This window comes from Malaclemys terrapin, chromosome 10 (assembly GCF_027887155.1).
Source record: "Malaclemys terrapin pileata isolate rMalTer1 chromosome 10, rMalTer1.hap1, whole genome shotgun sequence".
Taxonomy (NCBI): Eukaryota; Metazoa; Chordata; order Testudines; family Emydidae; genus Malaclemys; species Malaclemys terrapin.
Genome location: NC_071514.1, coordinates 58,135,620 through 58,154,785, shown reverse-complemented (window position 1 = coordinate 58,154,785; position 19,166 = coordinate 58,135,620).

The window sequence follows — 19,166 nt, the reverse complement described above, 5'->3', positions numbered from 1 at the left end:
GTCTTTCGGCAGCATTTTGGCGCATGCGCGGGGCCACTGAAATGCCACCGAAGGACTGGCGCCTTTTTTCTCCGCTGCTCCTCCTCGGCTGCAACCTTGGCTACGCCACTGTAGTCACCGCATCATTTGTGCAAAGTATTAAATAGTTAAGGGGAGATATTGAAAGGCACAGTTTGGTTAGGCCTCAACTCCTGTTGGTTTTCAATGGCATTTGGGCACCCAAATAGCTACCCTCCAAAACTCTCCCCCCTAGAGGATGATCATTTTAAAAAGTCCTCAACAGTTTAGGGAAAGCAGTTTCTCGAGACTCTGGTTCCCATATGCACTAGCTGCAGTCAGCTGGGGATGCTTCTGCTGCTGCTTCCTAGAACACAACTTTTTATGGATAGCGGCAAAATATTCTCTTAGGCTACAGCTACACCGCAAGCCGTGGTGTGACTGCAGCACATATATGCGCAAGCTAGATAGAATATCAATACTAGTGAAGCTGTGATAGTACAAGTCTGCCCAAGACCTTGGGCACATACTCGAGTGGTTAGCCTGTGCTGTCGCAACTTCACTGGTATTGTTATTTGAGCAGGCTAGATCAAAGCTAGCTCATTTAAGGTGGGACTGTCTCGGACTACGTATTTGCAGCACAACAGCATCTTTCTCTCATTTGCAGTCTCTAGCTGCTCCTACTAAAATCAAAAAACCCAGCAGCAATAGTAATGAGCAGTTTGCAAGGAAGGCATTTGAGGCAGAGAAAGGCAGAGGAGGAAACCTTTGCATGGGATTCTGTAGCATCCCAGCATGGGAGAACGTTGAAGAGACATGCCATTTTGATCTAGTCAATGCATTATAAAGGCAAAGCCATTCAAATTATCTTTTGGAGCAAGAGTTAAAGCCACCTTTGGTAGGAATAGCATAGCAGTATCCAGAAAGAGGTCTGACCTCCTCCAGGGTAGTTAATCCTATCCCATCTCCTTTTCAGTTCAAATACTGGGTAGTCAGTCAGATCCTTGAGTTGGCGACTATGATGAAGGAGACAAGTATTTTAGCTTCACTGTGCTGGAAGCTCCTGCCCAGTAACTGCAGAGCACACTGCTTTGCCGTATGCTTTAAGTTAAATTAGTTCCATTTAGTTTTGCTGTCGTGATGTGCCCTTTGGCCACAGGTGTTCCTAAATCAATGAGTCCATGACAATTATAAATTGCTTTTCATAAGCAGTAAACAAACAGAGTCAGGGTAAAGGCTCACAAAAATTGTTTCAGTGAAGCGGCACCTTGCTTCTCCGGTGTTCTGCTGCACCAGCTCTTTCTAAAAGTGCTTACTTTCTAATTTCAGCCAGCCTCTTGGTTTCCACTTTCAGCTTGCGCGTGTCTTGCTGATTCATAGATTGAAGAATGCAGTTTCCCCTCAGTGAGCTTCTCAAAAGCTAAATGTATCATGTTACAAACAACAGCATTTGCTTAACATTAAGCATCTTACTTAAGGGGAGCAAAAAATCATCCGTTCCCACTCCCACGCACTGCACCTTGCTTGGTTAGCGGCTGCGGTCATCATGGAGTGACTTACCATTGTTGTTGCAATAAGACCCATGCCCATTAGGCCAAATTTTAACCTGGTGTAAGGAGGTGCAGCTCAATGGAGTTATTCTATTTTACCCCTCTGCTGAGTTTGGCCCAACGACTCAAGGACAGAATGGGCATATTCACCATGACTTTTCTTGCTTTAATGATGCGAGGAAGTTGCAATAGACAGTAGGAGTCCAATTTCCAGCTAGGCTTCCGCTTCCGCTGATTTTAAGGGGCACATCTTTGTGCTTGTGACTAATGGTAACCAGGGGCGGCTCTAGGCACCAGCAAAACAAGCATGTGCTTGGGGCAGCCCATTTGCAGGGGCGGCAGGGATCCAGCATGGGAGCTGAGAACCAACAGGGGGCCCTGGGAGCTGTAGTTTCTTGGTTAGCTCCCTGCCTATAGGGCCAGCCCTGGAGCAGGGAAAGAACTACATTTCCCAGCATTCCCTTGGCCACTACCAACAGGAAAGAGGGGGAGGGAGGGAGGAAGCTGAGATCTCATGCTGCAGCCTGCTGTGAATGGAGAGCTGCACTGGGAAGGGCAGGGATACCATATTTTAACATTCAAAAAATAGAACACTCCACGGGGAGGGAGGGTAGCCCCACCCTGCCACCATCCACTCCCTCTGACTGCCCCCCACAGAAACCCCAACCCATCCAACCCCTCTGCTCCCTGATCACCCCCTCCCGGGACCCCTGCCCCAACTACCCCCTAGGATCCCACCCCCTACCTGTCCCCTGACAAACCCCTGGGACTCCCATGCCTATCCAACTGCTGCCTGTCCCCCCGAACCCCTGACCCATCTAACCCCCCCTTCTCCCTGCCCCCAACTGCCCCCCCAAACCTCCGCCCCATCCAACCCCCCCTGCGCCCTGTCCCTTGACTGCCTCCCCGGAACCCTCTACCCCTTCTCCAACCCCCCAACCGTGCCACTCAGACCAGCGTGTCTGGCTTTGCGCAGCGCCAGACACACTGCTGCATACATGCTGCCGTGCTCCCCTGCGGAGCCACAGCCTCCCCTCCCCCCCCTCCAGCACCTGCCTTCCAGATTTGAACACCTCAAAATTCAGGAGTGCTCAGTTTGGGCGGCTGTTACTTCATTTCTCCCAAATCAAATATACTGATCCACTGTAACTTGCTGAAGAAAAAGTAGGATAAAATTGAGCAAGAAATGCTTCCCAGTGGTTATTAGGACTGGAATTGCTATTTTCAACAGCCATTGCCTTTTTTGTTTGTTTGTTTAAAAGGAAGACAGTGATGTTGCATTGGCAAATTCCCCCTAGAAAGAAAGAGTGGAACAAAAGAATAATAAAGGCACCTCAACTTTTCCTCATTTATGTAGGACAGTCTTATAATATGCATCCAGATATCCTCCAATCACACAAGCTGAAAATTGTTCCACTTTACTGCAGTTCTGTAACCATGCGGGAACCAGTCCTGTCTGTGTTCTGTGCACCTCTAAAATTCCTGCTGAATGACCTTCCCTGGGAGCGAGTTACCAGTGACCCAAGGCTGCGGTGGAAGGAGGGTGCAGGTGGGGATGGGGGGAAGAGCCCTGGGCTGGGGCGGCAGGAGCTGGGGGGGGGGGGGCAATGGTGGGGAATAGGGGAGAGCCCAGAGCAGGGGCAGCAGGGTGTGTGTGTGTGGGGGGGAACCCAGGGCTGGGGTGGCAGGGGGGTGCGGCAAGGAGCCCAGGGCTGGGACGGCGGGCAGCCAAAATTTTTTTTGCTTGAGGCGGCAAAAAACCTAGAGCCCGCCCTGACGGTAACTTACATTTTTGCATTTGCAATTAATTATGGGCACATACATTAGTCGATATTTACCAGATGGTTAGACTCTTACAGCTGGAGTGTACTGCATATTCAAAACTCTGGGCAAGTTACTTATAGTCACAAAATTGTATTTGCAAAAAACAAAATCCATGTCCAAAAAAATACCAAACAAACAAAAAGGCAGGAAGCCAGACCCCTAATAGTTCCTAGGAACATTTTACTACTAGATATATTACCCTATAGATACCCTAGATATTAGGATATGTCAGAGAAGAGTCATGGCATGCAATAAAGGTATGCATGCAATATTCCTGATTTGATGGATATGAACTTGATTTACTGTACATGGCTGTTTCTGAAATGCCAAACTCCTTCGTATCAGTGGGCATTTGTATACTGAAGAACTTCACTCTAGCTCTGCATATCATGAGCAGCAGCTGTGCAAGCTCATTTATTTAATAAAAATACTTCACCTTGACAAAATCTGATTTTAAAAATGCAATTGCACATTTATTTTAACTTTGTTTTATGGACCAGCAGCTTATGCAATTTCCTCTTTAATAAAAGCTACTTTGTTCAGTAGAAACCAAAAGCCAACTTTTCTATAAGTGGCCTCCACTTTGGAGGATGCATGTTGCTAATACAAGTAATTCCTATTACAAGATTTCAAGTGTGAGCACCATCATATGGATAATAGGCATAATAAGGTACATATACATTCAAGGTCATGTTACTTGCACCCCCAACTACCCCAAGGAGCAGTTTTGCAGCCAGTTATTGCTGCCCTCAAAAATTTAGCCCAAAGCATTCAAATTCACAGAACTTAAGATGTTTAAATTATGTTTTACCTTCATTTTTGCTATTTGTGTGTTGTAGGGAACAAAACCAAATATAGTAGAGAAAAATTTGAACTGGTACAATGGAACTTTACAAGTGAATATCACAACTGTGTTCAAGTTTGCTGACCAGCTCCTAAAACTGAACTTTATCCCAGAATTTCTGTGAGACTCACTGGAGCTAGATCATAGTGCAGGTCAAAAAATCAAGTGACAAGAGAGCAAGAACATTGAAAGCATCAAGGTAAGTGAACTTAGTCGTCATGGCTAGAAGCTAGATAGGGAAGGAGGGATAGCTCAGTGGTTTGAGCATTGGCCTACTAAACCCAGGGTTGTGAGTTCAATCTTTGAGGGGGCCATTTGGGGATCTGGGGCAAAAATCTGTCGGGGGATTGGTCCTGTGCAAGGGGTTGGACTAGATGACCTCCTGAGGTCCCTTCCAACCCTGATATTCTATGATTAAAAGCAGGCTATTGTGTTAAAAGTGCTGAAACTCTGTTGCATTTCTATAGCCATCCACCTACTCAGATATTTACCAGCAATTATTGATAGGATGATTGGCAAGTGAGTGAGAGCCACATACAGAAGTACATAAAATAGCAACCACAAGATTAACAGTTGGTAAGAAACTCTCAGACAAACACCTGGATTTACTGACAATTGTAACAGAGCAGTAGACTTATTTCCACAGAGTTGCGAGAAGATAGCTTTCCCTGTCCTACTTCAATCACAGTTGACACAAGTTGAACTGGCTCAAACCTTAATCGCCCTCCTTAATGGTTCTATTCACTACAAGTTGAAAGGATATTCAAAATCCCAGCCAATCATTTTCCCCAGGCTTGACTGCTCCTAGGGTTCCTCTCTAGCATTGCTCAGCTCCTAACCTAGATCCTAGTTCTTACAGATAATCACTCCTCCCTTAAACGCAGTGAGGTAATGAAACAGTTAACACTTCCCAGCAGGGTCATTCATCACTTAACAACAAGGCAGAATTTTGGGGTACATGCTCGCAACCCATTTTGTGCACCCAAGCAGCAGAGTGCCAAGCCCCAGAATGCCATACAGGATTCTTTGCATTCACATTAAGGCGAGGTTCTCTACTAGAGCAACTTTGACTTTTCTTCTACCTTCCAAGCTCCTGTATCACAGTGGCATGGATTGTCTAAGGAGGGCTAAATGAGGTCCTATCTGGTGTTGATCAAGGTCACTCAGAGAGGGGCTGTGTTAAGACAGACTTTAGAAGCACGCACAACTTGGGATAGAAGGATTGTTCCAATTCTCATAATGAAATACTTAATATTGTGTCTGTCCTCGATTCATGAAATCAGATTTAATCTCAGCTTTTTGATTGCAGCTCCAGGGGCTATAACAACAATGGGTGTCATAAAATAGCGTGAGTGATTTATTTCAGGATCTAGAGCCAGGGAAATGCTGCATATTTGCTTACGCTGACTTTGGTGATTTGCAGCCAGCAGTGAGGTTGTTTTTTGTTTGTTGTTGTTGTTTTATTCTTAGTGATTGTTTTGTTTTAACATAGTGAAAGTCTCCTTGTCCTGAGGATTTATGGGAGTACCCTTTGCAGTCTGGGATTCTGAGTGCATTTTCAATAACAGAAGCACCAGAAATATTTTACACAACTGTCCACAATAATCTTGTATACACTGAGAACACGGACAAAATAAGAGCGGGAACGGTAGTTATAGCACAGGACTAAGAGTAATGACCGCCGCTTTCCACTCCCTCTTCTGCCAACTGACCTTGGGCAACTCACTTAACCCCTACCTTAGCTTACCCAGCTATGAATATAAGCATGTCTACACATGCAGTCAGAGGTGTGAACTGCAGCATGTGTAGACATATCTGAGCTAGCTAGAGCAAATAATATTAGTACTGAAGCTGTGGCAGCTCAGGCTAGTCACTTGAATGCGCACCCAGAGGCCTGGGAGTAGCATCACTAAGGCCTTGGCTACACTTGCGGATTCACAGCGCTGCCACGGCAGCGCTGTGAAGCACGAGTGTAGTCGCGCCGCCAGCGCTGCGAGAGCTCTCTCTCAGTGCTGCAAGTACTCCACCTCTCCGAGGGGAATAGCGTGCAGCGCTGCAGGCGCTGATTACACTGGCGCTTTACAGCGCTGCACTCGCTGCGCTCAGGGGGGGTGTTTTTTTTGCTGCGCTGTGGGGTGTGAAAAAAACACACCCCCGAGCGCAGCGAGTGCAGCGCTGTGAATTGCCAGTGTAGCCAAGGCCTTATATTGTTATTTGAACTAGCATGATCAAAGCTACCTGTTGTGCATCTACATATTCTGCCATCTCACTTTTGATTGCATTGTAGGCAATGACTAAGGGTGGGATTTTTCCATATCATTTAGTATTGGCCCAACGCTGTTCTCACTAAAAGTCAGGGGGAGTTTTACCATTAACCTCAATGGGAGAAGAGCACAATCACAGCTGAATGGTTTGGAAAAGCCCATCCAAAATTATAGTTGTAATGAACTAAGTGAAATCTAGTTACTAGTTAAAACCTTGTGGAGCTTGATGGGTGTGTTAACATAACTGTGGATAAATTAATCAGAATCCCTACCAAGGACAAACTTGTTATGTGAACCAACCCAGATGTTTTGCATAAGGGAAGGCAAAACACAGAATCAGCAACAGATTTCAGAAATCCAAGCAGCAGCCTGTAAGCACGGTATAACCCTGAGGAGAACACTGAGAGGCTCTGGGTCAGGTGTGCTGGCTGAAAGAAGCTTGGATCTATACGTAAGCTAAGAAACTACTCCTTTTGTCTTCAGTTGCTCCTGTTTTCAGAGAAACAGGACTTTGTACATTCCTTGTAAATAAACAAGATTGCATCAAATACTAGACTTCATAGTCAATTTCTAATCCCAACTGGAACATCCCCAGTGCCCCATGCTTTGATTATCTGCTCAGGTCAAAAAGGGGTAACATTATTAATTAGCATAATTATAGTAGGGCCAAGAGGCCCAATCTGAGTTAGAGCCTCATTGTACTGAATACAGTACAAACAGACCAGATTAGAAGCGCCTTACATACTCTGTCAGCTACATTCAACTCCTAAAAAATATTTCATAAATAAAGGGTTATTGGTATGCAATATAGCTGAGAGTTTCAGAACCACCGAAGTGATTTGGAAGCCTGGCATCAAAGTTACTTAGTGCACTTTCAAAGTCTCTGCCTATATGCCTGAACTTCCTAACTCATCATTCGAACCTAGTAAAGAAGATAGCTTGGGTTAGGAAGATCTTATATAACGGGTCATATTTCATCTCCTTCCAGGACTGGGGGACTGATTTTGTTATTCCTAAACCACCGCAAAGTAAGAGGCCAGTCTAGTCTTGGGGAGCATCAGTTATACCAATTCTACAGCCCGATGAAGACTACCTGGCTGTTTTGCTGACAGAAACCTTCCCTTTTTTCCTGGAAAAAGCAAGATATGGGGGAAAACACATTGCAATTACTGGTTTACAGCAATATGAACCCATGCCAAAAATTATTTTGCCAATTAGTGGCAGACAAGCAGCTACTGATGCACTTTCAAAGGTGAGCACACAGTCCTACAGTGGTATCCATGTTCCAATGCTCAAGAGTAAGTGTTTTGGAAACTGCTGTGCAGTTCACCACATGGTTAATTATTTATACATCTCAAACAGATGACCTGAAACTACAAAAGTGTCTTCTTCCTTCCCTCCTCAGATCAAATGAATTGTTTCAGTATCATGCAGTGGCTATTATATTTTAAGTCTGGAGTGTGAACCTCAATATATTTGTCTGAAAATAAATTAGAACTAATCAAAAGGTTTCTATTGAAAGACTGTTTTTTAATTAAAATAAAATTTGTTTTGGTCCAACTTTTCCAGATTCTGTCCAAAGTGAGGAAATCAATAACTTAAGTAACATTTTTTATTTTTCCAATAAAAAAAACTTCAATTTTTCATCTTATTTTTCTAAGATTTATCTGAAATCTTCATTAAAAAAATTAAAAATGGTTTTTAGAAGACTTCAGTTTTTCCATTGAAAACACACAAACAATTGCAGGAATTAAAAAAAAATAGCTAAAATTCTATTTCCCTGCAGAAAATATTGGCATTTTTCAACCACTTCTTCAAATTAAATGTTATAATGCCATTCTACTGGGCATTTATGTCTACATACTGAGAGTTTCAGTATACACTGATGCTTTGATTTGTTCTGTCAGGAGAATGGAAGTGAAGGAAAAGTATATGCAAGTTCAGTTCCTGGTATCATTTTGCAGTGCAAGGCTGTCTGGCCATCCCAAAATGGACTGCATCCTGCTCCCATTGAAGTATTGCCATTGGCAGCAATGGGAGTATGATCTAGCCACAAAAGCCATTCAACTAATAGCATCTTCACAATACCATGTGATCAGGAGTAGTCCTGCATTTCACAGGTGACTGTAAAAATCTCTCATCAAAACCTGAACTATCAAGTCAACCACGTGGTTCTCATGTCACATCTGGAGGACAAAATGAATACATTTTAATCATAAACTGTAGTGGTCTATTTCAAACTAGATAAATGCACACCACCCATGTGTTTAGAAGCTGTCCCTTTTTTAGTAACCAACCGCCATAGTTTAAACAGCTGTACCTTTATGATGCAAACCACACAGGAAAGTCATTAAATGTCATAAAAACTACCCTCAATTTGAAGCAGTAGGGAGACATTTAATAGAAGCTGGCTTCTCTAAAAAGAGGCTGAGATAGCATGTGTACGGCATTAGTGATTTTGTGATTGATCATTCCCTGAAGAGCTAGGTAACCCACTAGGCTTACTTGGGAAGTTCTGAGGTGAGTGCCCCTTGTTTGCAAAGAACGTAGGAACGAACACTTAAAACAACGTTCTGTAGCTTTGGGTTATAACAAACCAGAAAAATGTTTTCTATGCAAACATATAAAGACACAATGGAGCAACACTGATTCCACCACATATACTCACAGAGAAGAGTGCTTCATTATACCTGAAGTCCATGGGCCATGTCCTCAGAGACTGGCTTCAATGGAACTACACCGATTTACACTCTTTAAGGGTCTGGCCCACTGTGATAAGAAATGGCAGCAAGCAGCAGGACCTTAAATTTTGAGTGTACAGAACAGGCTCATGTAAACGTTCTCTCAGAGGAACGCTAAGTAATACTAGAATCCGTTCATCCAGACCTAGTTTTTCCATGCATATCTTCTAGTATGTTGTGCGCTTTTTCTGTGTCCCCAAACCCAATTTTATTGTATCTCTTTCTAATGCACAACCGTTTCATGTAAAATATAGCATCTCATCCATAGATCTCAAATGTGCTTTATGAGTTAGGCATCATTATTCTATGGATAGGGACACAGGCACAGAAGGGTGACTTGAGGCCAGCAGCATAGCCAAGAACCGAACCTAGTTTTCCAGGCACCCAGTTTAGTGTTCTATCGACCACACCACGTTGCCTCTCTAAAACAGGTCAATTTAGATACTGACCAACATTAACATCTTTTATGGGTAAATGTAGTTAGCATTCCCCATATTGAAGAATTTTAACAGCCATCAGATGAGTTAAGCGGGAGTTAAGAAATGCTCTTAATTAAGACACGAGTGATGGCCATTGAAAGTAATTAAGGGTAAGAGTTTTGCATGTATTATGCAGTTCAATTGATATTGGAATTTCCCCTCATCTGATGGTCAGAACTTCTAATAGAGACAGACTTCTGAAGCCCAAAGTTATTAAATATTAGGAGTGGATTTTCCCATTTTTGTTATCACTTTCTCCTTACCCACCCCCATGCACAGAGCAGGCTAAAGGATCTGTGAAAGGAATTGAAATGATTTGGGATTCACCCTACGTTAAGAAAATTACCATACATAAAATGTATTCTTGCACAAGTGATCTATAGATCTTGTTTCTCCCTACCAGCTTTCCCCAGAACTGGAACCCAGCCGCTTGCTCCTGTCAACCCTAGCAATAGATACCTAGAAATGTACATGTATTTTACATATTCAAGGCCATCACTGCAAGGGGGAAAAAAAAAAAAAAGACTTAAATAGAAGCCAAGACCCTTCATTTCTAATTCCCCCGTAACCAGGAGGTCCACAGCTGCAGGCTTTGCAAAGGCAAGCTCTGGAAATATTACTTTCTATTGTTGGATTTCATTACACCATGTAGTGTTGGCTGTGGCAGTTGATTACCATGCCACAACTGCAACCATCATATTATTGTTCTTCTCAGCAAGCTATCAATTAATTCAAGGGGGCATGGAGTGGGGGGGGGAGAACCTGAGCTCTGGGATTTGTAAATTCTGTTCTTTCAGGGTTAGCGATTTAAGTGATTATTGCTTGACAAGAAACAAGATGTAAAAAGGGTTTCTGGCTTGTTTGGGAAAAAAAAAAAAACACACACACACTCTCACTGATCGCTGTTCTATTTGATCTGGAAAGACTAATTCAGAGCCTGAACTAAAGCAAGAAATATCTTATATGACAAATCTATCCTTTTAATGTAGCAATAGGTCTTCCTGAAAGGACTCCGGTGTAGAACCATTTTTGTTAATGTTGATATTTTAGTTAATATATTGAAGCAACATAGAACAATTTTAAGAATTGAAATTAACAATTCTGCTTTAAACATTCTTCTCTCCCCCAGGTCATTAGTATCCATTTTCTACAGTACTTGTTTAATGCATATGCAGTTTTCTTGGCAATGTAGCTAGTCTGCGTTCATCCTCTGGCCCTGGGACTATGTACACGTGCAGGACTCACCCCTGCGGTGCCTCCTCCTGGTCATCTCCAGGAATTAGCTCTCCTGTCATTGGAGCAGCCTCTGCAGGCCAGTGTCCCGCTGCCGCTTGGCCCCCCTGTGTCCCTCCCGGACCCAGTGCCCTGTTATCTGGGGTGCTTCCCCCTGGCAGTGACCCCTCCCAGGGGTACCCCCACCCACTATTCCCACTTCTCTTCTGTGTTCAGCTACTGCCAGTCCCCGTCTAGCCCCCCTGCTCACTGGGGCAGACTGCAGTGTAAGCCACTCATCATAGGCAAAGGGGTTCGGACCTGCTGCCGCTGCCTACCCATAGGCTGCCCCCTGCAACCCTGCACCTATTTGGCCAATCGTCAGGCCTGCAGCCTGGGGCTTTCCAGGCCGGAGCTCCCAGCTCCTCTGGCCCTTCCCCAGCCCTGCTTCAATCTAGGTTCCTTGCTTAGCACCTTGCAGGCAGGCCCTTCTCCCTCTACAGGCAGAGGGAGACTGACTAGGCCTTAGCTTACAGCCTCTTATAGGGGCCAGCTGGGCCTACTTTCCTCAATCAGCCCAGGATTCTTGCCCCAGCCCCAGCCCTCTCCCAGGGCTGGTTTTAACCCTGTCAGGTCTGGAGCGGGTAACCACCCCACTACAGACTATTACATAATGGGGCAGCTTCCTGGCCACATAGTCCCAATTCACACAGTGGCAAATAACGGAATAACTCCATTAACTTTAGGGAAAGGTTGCTCCCGAACCATGCTGCATCAAGAAAGATAAGCAGATGGTCCTTAGATCAGAGAGTTCCATCAAAAATTTCCCATGAATTTGGTGAGCTGGCCCCTGGAGGCATGGTATACGCATTCATAACAAAACGGACTCTTACATTACACATATTTTAGCATGCTACTTTGTCCCAAACAGACCTTGCAGAACTGTAGCAATATCCCTTTCCATTTTGATTAGAAGAATGATTCAGCATCAACCTGCCTGTTTATTTTGCTCTCTCCTGCCAAATTAGCTAGAAGATATTTTAATGGCCTGTGTTTTAAAGGTACCAAATACCCTCAGATGCCATTAATTTCAAGTGCCTGCCCAATGCTATAGGCAAAGTCAGTGCTATTAAGAAGACTAGAACCCCAAATCAAATGTATTCTACCAAATGGCAAAGACATGTTATTCCTTCCAAGCATTGGTCTAGGAATTTGTAAACTGGGATAAACAAATTTGGAGAGAGCTAGGCTACCTTTTGAGGGGAACCAGAGTGTGGCTTAATTTGACAGTTTAGTTGCGGGGTGGGGAGGTTGGAACAAGACTGAAAAGTTCTATAGTGGGATATTCACTTCCAAAGGATTATGTCCCCGTAGCAGAAACATGGGATGCTTACTTCTAATTTAGCTAGAAGTATCACCAGACTAAGACTTTGCACCCGATCCTACAATTACTTACTCAGATGCTTAATTTTGTACACTGAGTGTAATGAGAGAAGTCACTGGATCTACTCACACTGCATGAAGTTGAGCACTAAACTATTGAGTCTATTACTGTGTAAGACAAAGAGGAGATGGTGTATTAACCATCCAGTAGAAAGATGAATCTATCCAACATGAAGTTCATCTAAGAATAAGAATGTGTAGCATAAATACTGTAGAGATAAGCTGTAAATCAGCAGGCTGTTTACTTAGCAAAAACTGCATCCATTTGTACTGAAGATACACTTTGGTTAATAAGCGCAAATACTTAGACTATAATTAGGCTGGAGGGATTTCTTTAGAAGAAACTACAAGAACTGATTATGTTTAATACCTTGACTGAATAGTAACTGAGAGGGGAATGATAACCTACAACTATCTGGAGGCTGTAAACACTGAGGAGGGAGAAGATTTCTTGAGGATTTTTTGGTGAATATTAATAAAATTAATGGGATCAAACTTTAGAGCAGATAATTTAACAGTGAGCTCTATTAGACTGGAATAATTAGAGTCTCTCAAGGAAAGTGGTGGGAATCTAATTTCTCTATTTGGTTTCTTAATACAAGATGGACAAAATACCCACCAATGGACTATGGGGAAATGCTTGCCTTTGACAAGGTGACATTTAAAGAGTTCTTTTGCAGCTTGTAACAGTGCCCACTCACCACTGTATGCCCCCCTCACGGGCAGGCCTGGCATCAACGCTCTCACTAAGAGCCTTCTTGCTTCCTGCAGTCTCCTCCTGTTAGGGCCTAGCAGGGGAAAGGCTATCAACACTTAAATTGGGCTCCTCTTGTGCAGGAAAAGCCTGATCCCTCTCAGGTGGCCCCATTCTGTAATCAGGGCTGGCTTAGCCCCAGGTTCTCCAGCCACAGGACAAGTCACCCTCTCACATAGCTCTATTTTCGCCAGGCCTAGCAATGTTATTGCTTTAATTCTTTGTAAAGGGTGATTTTGAATTTAGCATTAATGGGTGTGATTTTCAGGAGCCTATTTTCAGGTGCCCACATCCAATTGACTAGAAGTACTGCAGTGGGCCACTAGCTTCCAAATGATTGTGTCCCTCTAGCACCAACGTGGGAGACTTTCCCCTTTGCTAGAGCCACTGTCAAATTGCAAGACTTTGCTCCTGATCCTGCAGTGACTTATTTGGGTGTCAGCTCCTTTAGTAATCCTAGCCAGTACAACATGGTTACATAACCCCTCACCTGGGAGGTATTTAAAGGAAAGAAAGGTTAACATGAACACAGGCACTATGGTGGCTAACATGTTCTGAGATTTTTGCACTTCTTTATGAATGACTAATTGTGACTAAGTTAGTAAACAGATATCTAGTCAATCACTACAAACCTATTAGCCAAGACATTCAAAAGTGATTAGTGGTTTTGGATGCCTCTGTTTTTGAATACACAACTTGAAGGACTTAAGAGAGGTCAAATTTTCATAGGGCAAGTGCTCAGCTCCCTCTCAATCAGAAAAGGGTCTAAGGGTCTCAGGTTAGGCTTGTAAAAACTGACACATCCAAAAAAAAAAAAAAATCACTAGTCACTTTTCAAAAAACATCAGTCATTTGCTTTAGGCTGAGGACTGCCCATTTCATAAAGAATGACTAAAGGAGCATACATTGTCCAAGTCATTTATAATGAAACTAAATAGAGTGCATTTGGAGCATTTGGTAATTAAAGGAGAATGTTCCTGGTTCTTGAAGTAGCAACAAACAGCTTTTGCAGTTGGTGAAATGCCAAAGAAGGCTGCAGCATAAGTAATACTAATTCCTGCCTTTTAAAAATTCTGACTAGTCCTTCGAGATAGGGTAGGACACAAAAGAATCAAGTCCTGATAAACATCTGACATATTTGACTGCAGATATGAACACTGTAAAATCTTTTCTCTTCCTTTTCAAATTGATCTCCCTTTTCCCCATCTCCTTCAGTCTTCCAGATTACTAACTTCCTAACCCTCCATGGGAATTTTGATAACTGTAGTTATGGTGCTGGACCAGAGGAAAATAAATTGGAGAGGTGGAGGGGGGGACAATAGTGCACTATGACTCAGTCATATGAAAAGGATCAAGTAGTATTTTGTGCATTTACCCTTTATTTTTTTAGTTTATTAAATAGTACTGTATTGAGACTCAAACCAGGGAACCCTTACTTTTGCTAATGAATTATCCATCAAAGTTTGTAGCACACTGGACTTGTGTGCAGAAGAGAGTGCTGATAGCAAGGATAAAATACCTACCTCCATCAGCTACTGGAGGAGGTCTCCTTCTCCACAGGTTATTGATGCTTTGGTTTTGGCATTGAAGGGCAATGGTTCTTATCTCAGCTCTCTATAAGTGACTGACTTTGCAGACATGGGTTTATTGCAAATTAATGCTGTGAAACAGAATTTCAAAGAAGCTTCCCACTCATGTTTGAAGGGTCCTGTACTTCCTTCAAAAGTAGATGTTAGCTGAAGCCTACAATTGGGAATAAAATCTTTAATGGAAAATGGAGTCTGTATCCTTATGAGAACGAGCCATGTTAATGCACATCCATGGTAATGCTAATGTAATCTGTTTTAAAATTAAACTCTTTTTGACACAAAAAAAGCCTTTTAATAAACAAGACTCCTATATGCTTTAGTTGAGGTGTAGTTTGAATTCCTAGCTCCAGGGGCATATTGATTGCTCCTAGCAGGAAATTCCATTCTAATCTATGGATACACTGCCTCAGATTTATATACCTCAAATTTCAACAAGCCAAGTAAAGTTATCTATTCTTGTCACACCCGATTAACCTCAGTATACCAACCCTCCAAATCAATAGTTAATTAAAAAAGTGGCAACTTCTATGAAGTACAGTTCACTCATCCCAAGGAAACAAAATCCCAGGTTCAGATTTTTGTATAATGGAAGCGAGGGACCCAGGTTCATTGGAAGTAGTGTGTAAAGGCAGATGCTTACAATATGTTAGGTATTGTTTTGTATTAGAGACTGTAAACAAAGAAAAGTGTGTGATTGCATAACAAACCAATGTACTGTATATCAGGGCTAATCAGAAGATTGATGTATTTGGCATAGCAGCCACAGAGCAGCTTTAAGCCCCTTTTCCTCCTCTAGTGTATACTCACAGCTAGCTCTACACACCTCCAAGTCTCCCCCCCCCCCCCCACCCACCCACAGGTAACCCTTGTGCAGGACACGTACTGAGATGAGGGAGTTAGAGGACACTCGTGAACCATTGCTGTCCCCATCAGCTGTTGGAATAGTCATAGAGGTTGTTACAGCCAGGGCACAACTTAGGGCAGTCCTGAGAGCATTCTAGCCTGCACCAGGCTCTCGGCAGCTCCAGACTGGAGCAGTGCAGCACCTTCCGCTTGCTATCTCTGCCTGGCTGAGGGCTGAAGTTGAAATGAATTCCATACCCTCTTCAGGGATTTTGCAAATTATTCTAAATTTTGCAAAAAACAAGAGTTAACTGACTCAACTCTCGGTCTCTGTGGGGATGTATCATCCCTACACCAACCTAATGAAAAGTTCCATGAGGAGGTAAGGGTCACGATGGGACACTTGCCAGGTAAACAAATCATGGCCTTATGTAAGTACCCTGGTGGTCTAGGATTATATAAAATGATCATGGCCTTATGTAAGACCCCCTGGTGGTCTAGTATTATATAAGATGTGGTAAACAAATCATGGCCTTATGTAAGGAACAGTTGAACCAATCGGAGTGGGGCTATACATGTGATAAACACATGATTCTCCTTCTTGTCCAATCCGTAAATGTGTTATTATAGCCTAATTGTGTTATGTAATGTTGAGAAAAACTATAAAAGAAAGCTTGTAATAAACAGAATTGGATTCAGCCTGCAACCACATTGGTCGTGTGCTTTATCCGCTCCGCCTGGGACGCCACAAATGGTGACCCCGACGTGATTCGGCTTGGACATCAAGGCAGCCAGGACTTTGCCCAGAGTGAGCTAGCAGAGATCATACTAGACACAGCCGCCAGTGGAGCAGGGATCAATGTTCTCAGACAGTAGACCCAACAGGTGTTGTCTCAAAAGCTGAGCAGATCCCACCAAAAAAAGGATCTGAGTGGTCAGACTCTATGTCATCTCTCATGAAGAAACTGGAACAATTGAATTTAGATATTGAAGAGGCTCTCAGTGCTGGCTCTTCTCCTTCCAGCACTCCTTCTACCAAAAAGCGCAAACAGCCGTGCCCTGTTAAGGTGGAGACAGGCCTTCTTCACAAAGATCATCAGAGAAAGGGAATCTGTGGGAATAAGAGGGCAGGCTACCAAGATTTAGATGGTTTGCCAAGCTCAGTGTCAACTGGAGCACGACCAAAAACTGAACATGGTTTGAGAAAAGGCAGAGGTGGCAGCCGCGACAGGAGGTACCGGAGGATACCGGCTCCTGGTCGTCCGAGAGAGACGTTCGTGAGCTCACAGCCGACTAAAGCGTTCGGTGAGAAAAGGCGGAGGTGGCAGCCGCGGCAGGAGGTACCGGAGGATACCGGCTCCTGGTCGTCCGAGAGAGACGTTCGTGAGCTCACAGCCAACGGAAGCGTTCGGTGAGGAAAGGCGGAGATGGTAGCCGCGGCAGGAGGTACCGGAGGATACCGGCTCCTGGTCGTCCGAGAGAGACGTTCGTGAGCTCACAGCCGACTGAAGCGTTCGGTGAGAAAAGGCGGAGGTGGCAGCCGCGGCAGGAGGTACCGGAGGATACCGGCTCCTGGTCGTCCGAGAGAGACGTTCGTGAGCTCACAGGTGAGCGGCTGCATTTAATAAAATGGACTCTGCTTTTTCTGCAGAGGAGGAGACGGTGCATGATTTTTTATTACGCATCGCTAAAAAGCGGGGAGAAAAGCTTCCCTCTGACGCGTTGTCCCGTTTGTTGAAATGGGGGCAGAAACACGGGAATGTACAAACAGGGCCTTCAGCTACAGGACATGCTGAATCAGTTGTCCCATTTGGCCGGTGAGAGCCATCCCCCGCAGTCCCACACATTGCGAGCCCTGAACCAGCCCGGCTTTCCTGTCACCAGTGATGTTTGTACCCCAGAGTTCCGGGCGGAGTTCCCGGGGCAGGGTGAGCAGTTGCGGAATAGGTTGGAAAGAATGGCGGAGCCAGGCTTATCTAACTTTGAAAGGACATATAGGAAAAAACCACCGGATAAGATCCCTCCGGCAGATGATATTGCTACCCGAACACCATGCCGCCACACAGAAGCCAAACAACGTCCCCGCAACACCGGACCTGCACTTGTTGTTTGCTACAACCTAGACACCTAATAATGCTGTACTTCTGTTTGTTCGGACTCCTTATTATAGGAGCAGGGGTCTTTGTATGTCCAAACTCTGTACCTTTTGTTAACCCACGACAAAATGTTTGAATCACCTGGGCGAACCAAACTGGCCAAAAAGCCCTTTTTGCTTGTTCATGGCCACCCCATCGGATCCCCAATGGTTTTCGTGGGTATTTATGTAATGTTATGTTTTTTAATAGTTCCCAGTTGTTAAATGTCACCTGTCGTCAGTTTTATAGGTTCAAAAAAAGTAGTCAGGTGGCTAGTAATTGTCCTAATGTTAGTTGGACCCTCCTATAGGCCTTATTTAAGAAAAAGGGGGGAGGTGTGGGGATGTATCATCCCTACACCAACCTAATGAAAAGTTCCATGAGGAGGTAAGGGTCACGATGGGACACTTGCCAGGTAAACAAATCATGGCCTTATGTAAGTACCCTGGTGGTCTAGGATTATATAAAATGATCATGGCCTTATGTAAGACCCCCTGGTGGTCTAGGATTATATAAAATGATCATGGCCTTATGTAAGGCCCCCTGGTGGTCTAGTATTATATAAGATGAGGTAAACAAATCATGGCCTTATGTAAGGAACAGTTGAACCAATCGGAGTGGGGCTATACATGTGATAAACACATGATTCTCCTTCTTGTCCAATCCGTAAATGTGTTATTATAGCCTAATTGTGTTATGTAATGTTGAGAAAAACTATAAAAGAAAGCTTGTAATAAACAGAATTGGATTCAGCCTGCAACCACATTGGTCGTGCGTTTTATCCGCTCCGCATGGAACCCCACAGGTCTCCCCATTAGCACAGTCCTGCAGGCACACTTGTAACAAATCCCAGTTCCTCCCATCTCCCTTTTATACCCTTTTTCCCCCCTCTGTAAAACCAACTGGTTGGACCTTCTCTTGCTTCCACCCAGATGGTGATAAAGAAGTGCTTTCCAGCAGGCGTTCAATAACAAAATGTCTAAGTGTTAACTGTACAAGGAGGAAAATACCTTTTGCATGTAAGAGCAATGTTCTGCTCACAGTTTTATTCACAGAAATCTATCTAGGCTTCTGAAGGCAGCAAAGTCACTCACTAGTCTCTATTTCACCAGCAAGTCAATTTTATGGTTGTCTCACTGCACTCTGAATTTCTTTCACATGGGGCACATCACAAAATTAAGGAGCTGTAAACTAAACTTGCTACATGCCCTTGAGAACATGTAATTTTAAAACTCCTCCATTTTCCACCATCTACTGCCCCCCTTCTCTTCCAGGATGGCATGCATCAGCACAGATAGTGCCTTGAAAGAAGATCAACTATTGCACACCCAGGCACAGCCACTTAGCAAGTTCACCACCAGCAGGGTCCCCATGTCAAGAGACTTCAATACAAATGTCTTTGTACATATGGATGGATTTAAAAAAAAAGACTGGGGGAAAACAAAAAACATTCCCTATACCTTGAGTCCCCCATTTGGAATGGCTAGCTGT